Source organism: Pteropus vampyrus, unplaced genomic scaffold (assembly GCF_000151845.1).
Source record: "Pteropus vampyrus isolate Shadow unplaced genomic scaffold, Pvam_2.0 Scaffold57, whole genome shotgun sequence".
Classification (NCBI taxonomy): domain Eukaryota; kingdom Metazoa; phylum Chordata; class Mammalia; order Chiroptera; family Pteropodidae; genus Pteropus; species Pteropus vampyrus.
This window is the reverse complement of record NW_011888838.1, coordinates 7,401,820-7,419,501: the sequence shown is the minus strand read 5'-3', so window position 1 is coordinate 7,419,501 and position 17,682 is coordinate 7,401,820.

Sequence of the window (17,682 nt, the reverse complement as noted above, 5' to 3'; positions counted from 1 at the left end):
ATATAATGAAGAAATTTCCTACAGAAAAGACATATACTTGGAATGTAAAATCTTTGCAATTTTTTCCAGTCTCCATGTTCTACAAATGTAAATTCATCAGTTAATTATTAAAGAATACAAGCTAGTAGAAGACCTGCTTCACCAAGATGTGGTATATTAAATATTTATCAACAAAGTACTCTAATGTAAGATCAATATTCATATTTTAATCAGTTACACATTGCTTTAACACATATTAAACATTTCACTAAGTTTGCCCTCTCATCATGTTAATAACATATCTACTTAATGTTTTATTTTCCATTTTTGATATATTAAGGAAAGAAAAATGAACTCCATGGACTTACTAAATATTTTGAAATTCATATACATCTTACTATGATATATTTATAAACTACTTTCCAATTTAAAATAACTGTAATGAAAAAATATAAGTATTACCTCTTGAATGCCAGGTGACTAAAAGTGCCAATAGATTGCTGCAAAAATTTTCAAATACTGAGAATTATTTATATAATGTTAAAAAAATTTTTTAAGTACTTAATACTTACATGTCTTGACTTTTACAGTTTTATTGTATCCTAGAAAGCTATTTATATTTGCTTTAAGGTAAGTCTGTTCTCTGCAAATAGAATGCAACAAATGACTAAGATCCAGTAAGAGGTGGCCTGCCATCCCTGAGGCTATGCCCTGCGTACACTCAGGCATCCTCCGTGGACTCTGAGACTGGCCATTCTGGCATAGAACATTTGCTGTCCCTCAGTAGCTGCTGTTCATATTCCTCCCCTTTTGAATTCAGTTAAAATTAGACTTGATTTGGCCTTCTACTATCTTCTTTTCTTGCCAACAAATTAATAGTCTGCCACAGAAGATATAAAAAGAGCTTTTTGCTATGCACTAACTTTTATGCTTATTAGAAGTCCAAGCAGATAGATCAAGTCTGGAATTTAGAGAGGCATTCTATTCTAGAAATATGAAATTGGATTTCCATAATATATAGCTTTGATATATTCTGCCATGGGTCTGGATGGAATCCTATGTTAAGAGAAATTAAGATCTGCGCATTGATTATTGTCCCAATAGGAAACTGTGTTTACTCAAGATAATTCAATTGTAGAGACATTAGAATGCGACTACTCCCAGAAATTTTGGCAAAGCCAAGGGAATAAATAAGAAATGATTAGTGCCCAGAAGAAATTATCAATCTCAGTGTGGAAAGAACAAGGAGAAATATTATTATTAAACCCCAGAAAAACTAGTTACATTGCTGACACAGGGTCATAGATCAACAGTTACTACCAGGGAAGTGAGGCCAAAACAGAGAAGAAGCAGGAAAGATATCACCTGATTTCTTTCCTCCTGCTCTGATTATCTATAGGCCTGAACCCCTTTAAACCCAGCTGGTATAACTCTTAGGTGATACAAATGGCACTAGCCAGAGTCCCTGGAGCAAATGTTGGGATGGAAAAGAGCGAGAATGGACTTTCCTAAGCAGTCATTCTTATAGTTGTTCAGATGAGGAAACTCTCATCTCTAACACAGCAGAGAATATCAGCCACAGTACTTTTGCACAGCCTTTATAGTCTCAACTCCTAGAGCTACTCAACAGCCTGAAGATGATAATTTAACATTTTTTCCATAACATTACATTTGTCCTTTGTCCTTGGCAGTGCCTCCTCTGCTCAGGGTTCTTTAATTGGTGATATGATCTAAAACTTTGTTCATTCAGAATTACCATGAAGATCTATTTTCATTGGTTTGTTATACCTTTACACTGCCTTATTATTATTCGACATCAAAGTATTAAGTGGTGCCCTCGTGATCTTCATCTCATTCATTCAATGTCTACCTGAGCTCAATAAAAACACAGAAACTGTCTCTCAAATGCAGAAGACTAGTCAGGGAAATACGGTGTGGCTTTGTTCCAAAATTCTAAGGTTCTTCTATTAGGATTTTTCAAGGATTTATTTAATATTTTAATTTTTTTATTGAAGTAACATCGGTTAATAACATTATAAAAATTCCAGGTGTACAACATAATAATTTGATATATGTGACCTCTATTACATGCTCACCACCAAAAGTTTAGTTTCCAAATATTGGTAAAATCCATTTATTACCACATATTTTACCCCTTTTACCATTTCACCCTCTCCCTACCTTTTTTCCCTCTGGTAGTCACCATTCTGTTGTTCATACCTATGAGGGGTGTTTTGTTTTGTTACATTTGCTATTTGTTACTTTTTGTCTTAATATACATGTTTAACAGATAAGGAAACTGAAGTACAAATAGATTAAATAATTTTCTCAATGTCATATGACTGGCTAGTAGTTGGAGAATTTTACCATAAACAGACAGAGCTCAGAGTAAATATTGTTAAAAATTTCATTATATATACCTTATTTATGAATGTATACTTCTGACTGTAAAAGGGCCAATAAAGAAGAGAAGTTAAAGATATAGAAGAGAAGAAGGATAACAAAAAATTGAGGGCCTCAGGTTGTTTGGTATTAACAGGGGTAAAGGATAGCATACTTTATTCATGTAAATGGGGAGAAGAAAGAAAATAGTTACATTTATAGGGAAGTTTATAACATTTAAGGAAGCAAATAGTTCAATTCCTTGCAAAAAAAGAATATAAAGTTTTTTTTCCCTTTCGTTATTCATTCAAGTTTTATGTAGATTAAAATGTTTTCAAAGTCAGGCTATGTTTTACCTAAGCTGAAATCAGTTTGTTCATCGTATCTTCTATCGAATTCCAACCAGCAGCACTTTAAAAATTTCCAGAGTCCTTGGTGAACTCTGTGTTTTTTCCCTGCTCTTGGCAGAAACCACCCCTCTTGTTTTACTAGGAAAGTATCCAGTAAACGATTCCATATTCCTTCTTCATCTATTGTCACACTGCTCATCCTCCACATTAAGCCATCCTCACTGGTGATGGGAGAAGCTAGTTTTAGTAGTGATCACTGCTCACAGTATATGAGGAAAAGCCTTAATAAACAGTTTTATAATTCCAAGTATGAGTATCAAGTGACATATCAAAGTACAGAAAGGCAATCCTTCTCTCATAATTCTATATTTTCCCATTGGTCTACTAAAGTGTCAGTGCAATCCCATGTCTCCTCAGGATAATCCTGAGAACTTTAGCCAAAAACTCATTTTTAAAACTCATCACACCTTTTTTTCCCATCTTTCTAACTGCAATCCATATTGAGATTTTGTTTGTTTTTCTTTAGATTGTAACTACCTGCTTCCTACAGCTTAGCCATTGGAAAATCAAATAAAGTACTTACACGAGCCATGCAATGACAACTACCACTACACCAAAGACTATAAAGCGGAAGTCTTTTTAGCTTGCTTTGGAGTTGCTCATTTGGCGAATAAGTAGCACATGTTACACAAGAAGCAGAGATATGACCCCTGATCCCTTCTCCCATCTCTGACTAGTGAGAGGGAGTGCGTGACTTTGCAGCTGTGGCCGTTGAGCAATTTGATCATAAAAAATCCAATGTCCAACTTTCTCAATATGCTTTCCATTACATTTAATGGATTTATTTCAGGTTCAGGAGTCATATCAACTCTTGTATCTCCTAAATTACCTCCAATTTAAAACTAGGAGGTCTTGAAGGAAATGAAAATGAAAATGGATTCTTTGGAATCCAACCCTTCAGAGAGTCCACAGTGTACAGTAGCTCTAATCTTTTCATTCTGTCTTAAAGATATACATGTTCCTCTTAGTTTCAAATAAGAATGATTACCAAAAAGATTCTTTTATTCTTCTATTAAGAAGAAAGAATCAGTTGATCAAAGAATTTTCTTTCTTTCAATGAATAATATGCTTTTTAATACAATCTTTATATAGAATCCAGTACTTTGAAATAGTATGAAAAAATATTTTCAGAAAGGATGTACAGTCTTCCGTGCTATACTCACTAGTAGCCTACTTCCACAATTGTTCACATGGCTTCTCACAATAACATCTGAAATGTTCAGTAAGGTTACTAATAAATCTAGATTGGAAATAGGTAAAGTGCAGAGCTCTTTCCACAAATTATATAGGTAGATCCAGCATTGCATGAAAGACAGAAATTTAGAAGTCCCATGTGTTTTTACCCTCTTCTTTTCACTCTTCTGATACAGGGCACCACAACTAAAATGTTCCATTAATGATATTATTGTTTTCATTTTCTAACCTTAAGTGGTATGCTGATTCCTGCACAAAATATTGGCTAAATTCAATAACTGTAAGGAACTCAGAGGAGCAAAATTCACAGGTTGCAAGAGACCATACGAAGCAGGCAAATATTCTAGGAGATTAGTTTGTCATCAGAAACAATGATTTCCCTTTACAATAAAAATGAGCCCTTCTACATGCTCAGAATTACTGGGATTAGAGCATGAATTGATATGAGTGATAGGGCCATACTCTAAGAAAGGTTAGTATATTTTCATAGAGCTCCTCTAGATAATCCTGGCCTATGTTTCTTCTTTCAGGCTACCAATATTTCTTGTAAGGCTTCTAGCTGCTACTGTCTTCAAACAATGAAGGGAATCAGTCTTTTCTCAAGGAGAGAAAATGTCAACAGTACATTAAAGGCAAACAGATTATTTTAGAAGTAACCATAAGAAATATAGAAAAATTATTTTGCTAATTTTATGAAACATTTTGTTAATAGTACACTGCATAAACATAAATTTAAATAATTAATTCATTATATTTAAAAATTACTCATCTCTAATCACTGGTTATAATCAAAGATATAATTTACTATATATATTTACTAAAGAAAATAAATATATATTTACTCTAAAAGTAAGATCATTATATTGTTTTCTAGTCCCTATCTTCTAGAAATGTAAATTCATCAAATAATTACTTTCATTATAAGGATTTAAGATATTGGAAGACCTCCTTGACCAACAATATGGCATATTAAATATTTGTCAATGTAAATTTCTACTTTAAATATTCATATTTTCATCAATTTAACATTAGCTTAACAAATATATTAAACTTTTCAGTTTGTTTACTCATAATCTTAGTGACATATCCACTTGAAATTTTAATTTTAGTATTTGATATATTAAGCTGGTAACTAACATCAATTAGATCGCTGAAAATCTTGAAATTTTTATACATTTTAATATGGTACATATACAAATTACCTCCAATTTAAAAATAACTGAATAAAGAGAAAATACAAGTATTTTTTCTAGTGCGTGTATGTGCCTAAAAATCCAAATAAATTTACTAACTGTTTAAAAAATTTTTAAGTTATTCATATTGATGTGTATTTCAACTTCACTGTTTATGTTTGCTCTAAGCACAGGCTGTTCTCTGTAATTAAAATGCAATGGTTTACTAAGGTACTGTGAGAGGTGGGCAGCCATCCCTGAGACTCAGACTGCATACACTCTGGAGCTCCCTTTGGTCTCTGAGGCTGGCTACCTCTTGCTCAGTAGCTTCTTCTTTCCCTTTAATCTGGTTATTGCATTTTGGAATCAGCTGAAATTAGAATCCAAAAGACCTTGTGGTATGTTCTGTCCTCACCACCTCCTCTATCACCAGGAGCCTGCCTATGTTGGTTCTCTTTCCTGTAGGAAGCTCCTAGCCTCAAGTTCCCAGCACAGAGTTCTAAAAATCATGGTGAAGAGAAAAGGGAAGAGTGAGAGAGAGGCTTTTTAATGATCGATTATTGTTTTCACATGTTATCAGTAGGGAAAGCAGAAGGATTTACATGTCTAAAATGATAGGCAGATGAGATAGATGATTATTAGATAGATAGATAGATAGATAGATAGATAGATAGATAGATAGATAGATAATGGATGGATAGATGGATGGATGGATGAATGGATGGATGGATGGACAGACAGATAGTAGATAATTATACAAAATGAGTTTTTTGTGTCTCAAAATTTAATATTTTTAAGAGACTCCTAGGTGATTCCCATGTGCAAAAGAGTGTGAAAAACATTGATTAAGGTCTAGACGAGCAAAGAACATAGTTATTATTTTATTTTTGAACCATAGCTTACAGATAAATTTGGGGAATGGTTTAGCCAATTAAGCATCAGCCGTTCTATTATTGTCTAAATTAAATAACAAATTTCTGTGTCTTTAAAACCTACTAATAGGTTTAACTAAGTTTGTGTTAAGTAAGTAAGTAAGTAAGTAAGTAAGTAAGTAAATAAGTAAGTAAGTAAATAAATAAATAAATAAATAAATCTTTTATAAATGTATAGTTCCAAAGTATTAATACTAATCAAAAGAGTGACACTCCTTGTTTCTATGTTATTAACTGATGCAAGTGAATTTAGGCACATTCTATTTCCACATTCACCAGGCCCTATTTTGTTAATCTTCTCTAGCCCAACCATGCCTTCTTTTAGCCAGCGGAGAAATGAGTTTTATTTAATATCTCTTTCTAGAAACAGCTTCCTGTGATAAAGTGGAAGTAAGGGGCCTATATTAAGACTGTCTTGCTCCCTACTTTCCCCTCATGTTCCATTGTATATATTTTATCCACCTTGAACAACCTTATTCATGAGTGGCCAACTTCTCTTTAAAATTTATTTTCATGTTCCCATTTCTGATTTTTGCAAAAGAAAATAACATCATCAAGTTTCAACATTATTATGTCTTTTTCTATTTTATTATAAACAAATATGCTACTAATACTGTGTTAGTGATTTAATAATATCTATCATTTCATACACACTGCAATTTACCAACAATCATGTTGCATGATTTTTGTATACTAAGTTGTAATTCTCAGTAATTCCACATGGTTGATATTATCATTACACTTTTTAGATGACATTAGTAGACTCAAATGTCCTTGGAACATGCTAATTGGGGCCTTCAATCAGCATATCAGTATAGAAAAAAATTACATAGGAAAGACTTAGGTTATATATCTGAACATCAAATGTCTTCTACATTGTTTACAGTTTACTTCTGTATAAATTTCAAATATAATCTTTTCTAAAAATATTTTTAAGGCATATTATTTAATGATTTTATTTAATCATTTATCTAAATCTGCAGCTACACTATGTTCCACAATCTTTCAGTGTTTACATATTAAAATTTTGGTATCTTATCACTTGAGCAAATATTTACATGACAAGTTGTTTCCATGAGAAGAAAAGATTCTAAATTCCAGACTACTAAAGTATAAGCAAACCTTTGGACCATGTGCACATTGCGCCACTAGCTAAAAAATATAAAACAACAAGTGTTGACAAGTATATGGAAAAAAAGGAACCCTAGTGCATTGTCGACGAGAATGTAAAATGGTGTAGCTTCTATGAAAAACTGAATAGAGCTTCTCCCAAAAAATTGAAAATAGGATTTCAATGTGATCTGGCAATTCTACTTATGAGTATATATACAAAGGAACTGAAATCAGGATGTTGAAGAGATATTTCCATGCCCACATTCACTGAAGCATTATTTACAATAGCCAAGAGGAGAAAGTAAGTCAAATGTTCATGAACAAGATGAATAGATAAAGAAAATGGGATGTGTACACATGAAAGAATGTCATTCTGCCCTAAAAAAGAAGGAAATTCTGTCACTTGCCATGACTTAGAAGAACTGTTAGGACATTGTACTAAATGAAAGAAACCAGTCACACACACACACACGCGCACGCGCGCGCGTGCACATACATCAGTAGTAGATTAGCATGTGATTCCACAAAATACACATCTACCATCATCCCAGTATTAAGTAAATACAACAGTGGTAGAAAATATTCTGCTCAAATGAACATTTAATAAATGTAAAGAAAAGAACTCAAACCATCATATTTGAACTGGCAAAACATGATGATGGACTATTTTTTAGACACGATTAAATATAACCGCTTCGTGTTTAATTTTAAGCACTTAAATTCTTATCCCTCAAATGTTGCTTTTAGGAAGCTTCTGGTAGTTTGAGCTACGTTGCTCAATTTTGTTGATTTTTTTATATCAGAGCAGCTATATCCAATTTCAAACATTGCTGTTGGCAGGCTGTCTGAAGTTCGGTGCCATTAAACATTAACTGGATGAAAGGTTGAAGCACGTAATATATTTATCATAACTCGATTATGAGCTTCCTGTGCTTGGGTTGAGCCCGGGTTTAGTTAGAACAAGATCTTTTCAAATGAAAAATTAAAGTGACTTTAGGAGCTTCCTCTGGAATGTAATCTAATTAGCACATGCTGTGTATTAGGTAACTACAGCTAAGATGTAAATGAGAGGAAACACACACATATTCACACACAGACACTGGCTACACAAAATACATATGTACTTTTATACTCATAATGCCAGAATGTCTATACTTAAATGTTTGAAGTAATTATAGTAACATAAATATATGTTACATTATATCAATACCACCTTTTAATTAGTTTCACATTGTTGGTCATTTATGAATCCTAAGTATTTTCCATTTATTAAAGTGCAGAGAAAAGAATTGATTTATATTGTGGTGATAATTTTGCTCTTGAGAAGAAAAAGAAAGCAACAACAACATTGTCTGCCCTGTTAGGTCTTAAGCAGAGTCCCATTTTCAAACCATTTTTTCCTACCCAGTAACTACTATTGCCATCGTATACTTAAAGATTAATCTACTTTATTCAAACCACAAATATCTCAAGAATTGTTTGAGAAAAAAAAATACACCTATGCTGTTGGGCAGCTTTTTTCTAAATGCATTCTATAACATCATGATAGATAAACTTCAAGCTTCAATCACCAACACTTATTTACTTCATGATAAAATCTCCTATAGCTTCACCCATATTTTTCATCTGAGATAAATTCTCACTCTAGGTATTATTGCTGCAAGAAATTCTGTTCTATAAAGAATTCTGTTTTTAAACATAATTCTTGACTGTAGCATTTAGAATCTGAACATGATGCTGAAGATACAGTTTGCTAAATATAGAATAGAATGGACTTTTGTTTGTTATGTTAAAGAATGATCTATCTTAGAGACTTGGTTCAAATTTTATAGTTATCAAATGCTCAAGTTAGGCCAATGACATAGGCAAGAGAGCAGAATCGGAAGCCCCTCACACATACCCACCCGCAGCAACAATAATTTGGCTGCTATCCATGGACAAAAGTGCTTCTGTGGAAGCTTTGGGATCTATGTAAGAGATTGTGAAATGCAAATGGAGCCCAAGACTGAGGGGGCCCATTTTAAAAAGGCAGGCCCTCACCCAGGCTGACCAACCATGATCTTTGCTTCAGACCCCGTCATCCTGTAGATGTGACTAGAGCCCTGACAGGGCTTCGTCCTGCCACTAGTGTTATTCACCAAGGGGCCTGGGAGGGGCCACACCTGCCTTTGTCTTGAGTACCAGGCATGCCGACCTTGATCCCTATTGTACATCCAGAAGCAGCCCTATAACATAGCTCCAGTCCCTCTCAGCAGTGGTCTGGGAGCACCCCTGCCAGCCCAAGAATTCAGCGGGAGACATGCCTATGTGTATACCTGGAGGTAGGTCCAATTACCTCAGTATGACTGCAGGTCCTGAAGCAGCCCTTCAATTCTGATCCAATCCCTCCTAGTCATGGTCCAGAAGCTGTCTATCCTGCCTGCCCAGGGATTCAGCAAGGAGATGCCTATCACGCCCCTAGAAGAAGGCCTGGAGCCCTTGAATCTATTTCTGTTTGGACCTTAAAGCAGATCTGTGACTCGGTTCTACCCCACTCAACGCTGGTCCAGCATTAGTGCCATCTGCCCAAGGATCCACTCATTACCCAAAAGGAGTCCTTCCAGGGACTTGGAGAAAACCATGCCTGGGGCCAACACATGAAAAAGCTTATATATGTTGAACATATCTCTACATAATATTATATATCATATTTATAACATATGTGTGCATTATAATATTTATAACTTATTATATATGTGTGTATGTGGTGTAAGAGGCAACAAACATTTATTTGAGATAAAAAAAAAATCTGAGGGCACAGATTCCAGCAGAAATCCAAACTATGTCCCAATTATGGAGTGAATGAAAGGAGGTTTACTGAGAAAGAGAAGAGAAATAATTACAGGAATAGAAAAAAGGAATTTCAATTGGTGCTAACAAGCTAAATTACTCTAGCTATATGTGCTGGTTACTGATTAAGAATGTCCATAAGCATCAGTCCTTGTGGTCAGGCAGTCTGCTTTCCTATAGCTTTAAAATCAGTTGTTTATAAGACAATGTCAGTTTGGCTCAGTGCAAAGAATAGTTTGCTTGGTTCGAATATTCCAAGGATTCAATGAGCAAGACTTGCAAGGCTTTCCTCTGGGATGGCGGCCCCAACCCCATTTTGAAAAGGCTCTATTTCTATCAATTTTCTTACACCTTAGAAATTTTTTCTCTACAACTCAAATCCTATTTAGATGCCAGAATTGTTTTTTAGAGGATACATATGATCATATTCTCAACCTGATTTGAAAATTTGAGTAGATATCTTTTTATGGACATTAAAACTAAACTCAGAGTATAACATTCAAGGTTCTCTGTAATGTCCTATTTTAACTGATATTTTCCTTTTCTGCAGTTATGTGTTAGCCTCTACTCCATACATACTGAACTGATAACTGCATACTCTAATGACCGTGATTTCCAAACAGTCATTCTTTTTCTCCTTTTCTTCCATTTACCATCAGAACTCTTCTTCTGTCACTCTTTGCTTCTGGGCTCAGCTGAAATGCCCCCTCCAACCTGAAGCTTTGTCTAATTTTTTTCACATTATAGTGACAGCATCTTCTGGGACTCTGAAACACTATACCTTTGTATAGTATTTGATATATTCCTCTTATTAGCATGTGATGTATGTGTCTTATTCATATGCTAGCATGCAATGAACCTTATTACAAGACCTGCATTTTTATGTTTCTCCAAATTATTAGTCATCTTGCTCCATAAGATTTGCCATATTATTTACTAGACCTACTTAAATGGGTTCTTCCACCATATTTAAAAATTGTCAATTAAAAATATCATTTTCTATCTTAACATATTTAAAACAAACTCCTAGAATGCCACAAACATTTTCTACAAAATCTTTATTTTTTCATTTTTTTCTCTCTTTTTTTAATATATATATGAAGATTCCACTCATGTAAAGTACATAAACTTTCAAACTACACAATATGTTTTTCAGGATGCAAACATATGTGATAAAATGATAGATTAAAAACAATTTAATGATAAACCAAAATCCAAATAGTACTTATCTCAGGGAGGCCAGGAAAACAAAAGGAATTCAATGTAATTAATGCTAAGTAGATGATGGATACATTATTCTTTATGGTACCACTATTATTTTTCACAAGTGCATTTAAAATGTTACTTTGTGCCTATTCATTATTTTAAAAGTGCATGAGGCAGCATTGTTTACAGTGCTCAAAAATAAGAGATGAGTTTACTAAATGAGTTGCAAATAAAATGGCATGTTCCCATATTTTCAATTCTACTTGAGACCTTCTCCACGCCTCTGGGTCAAGCCAGCCTTCAACTCAAATGCCTTAGTGTGTGTAGTGGAGTGAAATGCTGACACTGTCACTTCCTGTTTTTCTCTCTCCAGTCTCCAGCTCTTTCTCATTTACTAAGCTCTGTTTGGAGCCCTGGAGGAAGAGGAATTAGAAGGTAAAGAAGGTTTTACTATCCTGGTAGAACTGTAATATGGTGTTGGTTTCTTCCAATGTGGTAGCTTCCACATGTCATTTCTTTTTTTTAAATTACATTTGACATTCAATATTATTTTTTATAAGATTCAGGGGTACAATATAGTAAATAGACATTTATATAATTTATGAAGAAATCACCCCAATTATCCTAGTACTGACACCATATGTAGTTATTGCAATGATACTGAGCATATTCCCTATGGCCGAGATTTCATTATATGTATGTACCACATCTTATTTACTTAATTATCTATCGAAGGGCACCTCAGTCGTTTCTACGTCTTGGCCACCATAAATAATGCTGCTCTGAACACCCAGATGTATATATCTTTACAAATGAGTTTTCAAATTTTTTGAAATTCCCCAGAAGAAGGATTGCTGGGTCATATAACTCTATTTTTAATTGTTTGAGGAAACTCCATACTGTTTTCCATAGTGAGTGCACCAATTTACATTCCCACTGTCAGTATATAAGAGTTTTTATTTTTCCCCACAGCCTCTCCAACACTTGTTATTACTTGTGCTATTGTTAATAGTCATTCTAAAAGGTGCGAGATGATATCTCATTGTAGTTTTGATTTGCATTTCCCTAATAGCTAGTCAAGTTGAGCATCTTTTCATATGTCGGCCATTTGTATGCCTTCTTAAGAGAAGTGTCTGGCCAGGTCCTCTGATCATTTTTTAATTGGATTGTTTGTTTATTTTATTGTTAAATTGTATGAGTTTTTACTATATTTTGGATGTTAGGTCCTTATCGAAGGCATTGTTTGAAAATATCTTCTCCCATTCAGACGGGTGCCTCTTTGTCTTATAGATGGCATATTTTGCTGTGTAGAAGCTTTTTAATTTGACATAGTCCCATTTATTTATTTTAGCTTTTACTTCTTTTGCCTTTGGGGTCAAATTCATAAAATCATCTCTAAATCCAAGGTCCATGAGTTTAGTACCTATGTATTCTTTTATGCAATTTATTGTTTCAGTTCTTATATCTAGATTTTTGATCCATTTTGAATTAATTTTGGTATATGGTGACAGATAGCAGTCTAGTTTTATTTCTTTGCATGTGGCTTTCCAATTTTCTCAGCACCATTCATTAAAGAAGACTTTCTTTCCCCACTTTATGTTTTCGGCTCCTCTGTCAAAAATTATTTGTCCATGTATATGGGGTTTATTTCTGGATTCTCACTTTCGTTTTATTGGTCTACATGCCTGTTTTTCTGCCAATACCGTGCATGCTGTTTTGATTATTGTCACTTTGTAGTATAACTTGAAGTCAAGCAGAGTGATATTTACAGCCTTGGTCTTTTTTATCAGGATTGCTTTGGCTTTTCAGGGTCTTTTGTGTTTCCATATATATTTGATTAGTTTTTGTTCTATTTCTTTTAAAAAAATGTACTGGAATTTTGAAGGAAATTGCATTCAATCTGTATACTGCTTTGAGTAATAAGGTCATTTTAAATATGTTGATTCTTCCAACCCAGGAACATGGAGTAGTTTTTCATTTCTTTGTGTCTTCTTCAATTTCTTTTAATAATGTCTTATAGTTTTCAGTGTATAGGTCCTTCACATGCTTCATTAGATTTATTCCTAGGTATTTTATTCTTTTTGTTGCTATTGAAATGAAATTATGTTTTTTTCTCATTTTTTCCTAACGATTCATTATTAGTGTATCGAAACATGATGAATTTTTGCATGTTGATTTTGTATCTTGAAACTTTACTGTATTTGTTTATTGTTTCTCATAGGTTTGTTTTTTTGGGGGGTGAGTCTTTAGGGTTTTCTATATAGAGAATTATGTCATATGCAAAAAGTGACTATTTGACTTTTTCATTCCATATTTGGATGCCTGTTATTTCTTTCTCTTGTATCATTGCTCTAGATAGGACTTCCAACACTATGTTGAATAAGAGTGGTGATAGCAGAGAGCTTTGTCTTCTTCCTGATCTTAGAGGGAAGGTTTTCAATTTTCACCTTTAAAAATGATATTAGCTGAAGGTTTGTCATATATGGCCTTGATTACATTGATGTACTTTTCTTCTATACTCATTTTATTAAGCGTTTTAATCATAAATGGATGCTGTTTCTTGTCAAATGCTTTTTCTGCATCTATTGATACGATTATATTATCTTATTCTTTATTTTGTTTATATGGTGTATCACATTAATCGATTTGCATATGTGCTCCTGGAATGACCCCCTTATGATTACGATGTATAATCCTTTAACATATTGTCGTATTTGATTTGCTAGTATTTCGTTTAAGATATGTGCATTTGGATTCATCAGGGGTATGGTCTGTAGTTTCCCTTTTATGTGTTCTCTTTACCAGATTTTGGTATCAGAGTAATGTTGGCCCAATAAAATGAGTTAGGAAGTATTGCTAACTACTTCTTCAATTTTTCAGAAGACTTTGAGAAGAATAGGTATGAAGTCATCATTAAATGTTTGTAGAATTCACTAATGAAACCATCTGTTTCTGGACTTTTATTTTTTGAGAGGCTTTTGATGATTGTTTCAATATCCTTATTGTTGATCAGTCTCTTTAGATTTTCCAGTTCTTTTGATTCAGTCTAGGAAGATTGTATATTTTTAAGACTTGTTCATTTCTTCCAGGTTATTGAATTAGGTGACATATTATTTTTTCTAATATTCTTGTATGATACCTTGTATTTCAGTGGCATTTGTCATAACTTCTCTTTAATTTCTGTTTTTATTTATTCATGTCCTTTCTCTTTTTTCCTTAGTGAGTCTAGCAAGGGAGTGTCAATTTTATTGATCTTTTTAAAGAACCAGCTCTTTGTGGCATTAATTTTTCCTATTGTCTTTTTGTTCTCAATTTCATTTAATTCTGCTCTAATTTTGATTATTTTTTTTCCTTGTTCTGACTTTGGGCTTAATTTGTTCTTCTTTTTCTAGTTTTTTTTTTTAAGATGTAATGATAGGTCGCTTTTTTGGGATCTCTCTTATTTCTTGAGATAAGCCTGTGATTATATGAAATATTCTCATTGCTGCTTTTGTTTTATTTCCAAAGTTTGACATGTTGCATTTTTATTATCATTTGTCTCTATGTATCTCTTGATCTCTCCTTTTATTTTTCCATTGACCCAGTCATTCTTTAGCACTTTGCTGTTTAATCTTTATATATTTGTGGATTTATCAACTTTCATTTTGCAGTTTATCTCCAGTTTCAAAATATTGAGAATGGTTGGAGAATATGCTTGGTATGATTTCCGTCTTCTTAAATTTGTTGAGGCTAGTTTTGTGCTCCTTGATATCTATTTCCATAAAGGGATTGAAAGGTTATGTCTGCACAAAAACTTGCATGTGGATGTTTATAGCACCTTTATGCATAATTGCCAAACAAGGCCATGTGGAAAATATCTCACCCTTCTCCGCAATTTTGCTGTGATCCAAAAATAGCTCTAAAAATATACATTTTTGTTTAATTATAAATAAATAAATATATATTGGTTGAAAAGTGTTAATTTTTAAACAGTGAATCAAAAATTATACATATTAGTTTTCTCTCATCCCTTTGGAAAGAAATTAATCACATAGGGAGTCTAAAAATTTTGTTGCTAGGTATTAACCAAGAAATTGGTTAATTGTCTCACTTTTGAGAAATTGGTAATTGTCTCTTACTGAAATTTCCACCTATCTCACCTACATTAAGGCATTTTGCCTTAATAAATTCAGGCTACCTCTAAGAATTCAGCCAATTTATTAATTATATTTTATTTACATCATACTTTACTGTGGGTGGTAAATTTTAATTCCATATTTTTGTTTCATAATTTCTCAGTATGGCATTTAAAATGTCTTATTGAATGAAATTATTTACCTACTTTTGAGTAATTTGCTCAATGTCATTCTCTCCACTTTTGATTTGCTTTGAATTTTTAATTATGCATCACCACTTCAAATATAGAAATTTAGTGAATACTTTAAGCTAGGTCTTTCTGAAAATGTGGTCTAAATGGTTATGCACAATAATTTCACCTAGGGAGTTGGTAATCAAGGCAGGATGTTACACAAATGGAACAAGATATTTGAAGGACATAAACATATTGACGTGGAAACTGTGAAGTAGGTGTTTTCATCCAATCTCTGTCAATTTGAACCTGAGGGTCTTTGTGGAATGCTTCTTCATTATCACTTGGATAGATAACCTCAGACATATACTCAAAAATTACAAAATAATGACTAAAAAGAAGCTTTCTAATCTGGGTTATATATGATCACCAATTTTGATTAGATCCTTAATAAAGGAGAATCGTGTCTGAGTGTTTCTTTACTTAGATACAAAACATGTTTTCTGTGTGTAAAAAAATGGTTGACTTGGTCATTTGCCAACATTCATTCTTCTCCACAAATCTCCTAAATTAATACTTAGAATCTGTCCTTTAGAAACACATCATTTAAAGGTAACACTAAAATAAGTATGTGATATTGGTAATGCAGAATGTATACTTCACTTTTTAAAGTGGGTTGCACTGAATATGAATTATTCAGAGACTTTCTACTAATAAAATAATGGCAAAAAAAATTGAAGGGATTAGATTTGACTTGGGAAAATAAGATAAATTGATATTGGTAAGGTTTTTCAACAATATTAGTGAATCAGAAACTATAACAAGCTGGAAGGCAGATAAACATTCCTGACCGGAAATTAGAAAACTATTAAGAGGTCATTTGGGGCTGATATGATAGGGCTAATTTATCATGTGCCAATTTATTGAAAGGAAACAATGAGTATTAAATTCATCGGCACTTGGAGTTGTGGTTAAATTTTTTATTGAAATTGTTTTTGTGAATTTACTTTTATTCATTTCTATTTGATGTTGTAGAATTTATTTTATTAAAAGTAGTTTTATCTTACACATTACTGTTCTTTCATCACCCAAATATTCTCTCCCTCTCTCTTTCTTATCTCCCTTCTTGCTTCCCCCTTCCACCCTTTTTCCTTTTCCTTCCTCCATTCTTTCTTCCTTATTACTTGTAATTCCCTTCTTTTAATATCTAAACATAATAAGTAGTCTAGAAGACCATACATATATATTTTTTACTAATAGCACATCAGGAAATTAGTGGTACATCTTTTCTCATGCAAACGTATATGTTAATGACCTCTACCCAACTTTATGTTCTTTAAGAAGACCCACTACATTATGTGAGACTATGAGGAAAGCAGAAATTTGGCTAATGCGTACATATTGGGATTTGAATTTCCTTGTCCATACATACTTAATTTTCAGTTTGTAGGAGGATTGCATTATAAACCTGCCCAACCATTATCTAAGGTAAGTCTCTTATAGTGAAGGATTTTTGTATCTTATGATAAAAAATCTGATTTTCCTTTAAAGTTTACAGCCTGCATTTTAGACATGGGCCACTGGATATCTTCAGTGTGCTACTCCAAATCAGTTTTCTAAGTCATAGGTGTCTCATAAGTGATATTACTGTTTGGGGGACTTTAATTTTTAAGATGAAGAATGAAGTGCTTTAACAGTATATTTAAAACATTTTAGTGTGTCTGTGGTATGGGTACTAAATTGAAGGGACAGGAAACTAGAGCCTTAGAAGTTACTAAGGAGACTGCTGTAGTCATCCTAAGATGCATGATGGAGTTATGAATAAGGACATTTACTATGACCGAAGGTTAAAGGGGCTTTCATGAGAACTCTCAGTTAGACTCCACAGGATTCGGTAAGAAGAGGTTAAGTGTTGTCAGAAGACACAGAATCATATACGGCTTCTTAGATAGCAGTTACCTTTACTGAAATAAGAAACAATTAGTGGAAAAACTTTTGAGATGACAATTATGAGTTCAATTTCAAATTCACTTTAAGGGGCCAAAGGAATTTTCATGTGGAGATTTCTAAAAATCATCTGGATAATATAAGGTTTCTGTCTAAACAGTGACCATTAGAAATAGATTGAGAGTCATCAACATAAACTAGAAGTCACAGAACTGAGATACCCAAATGTT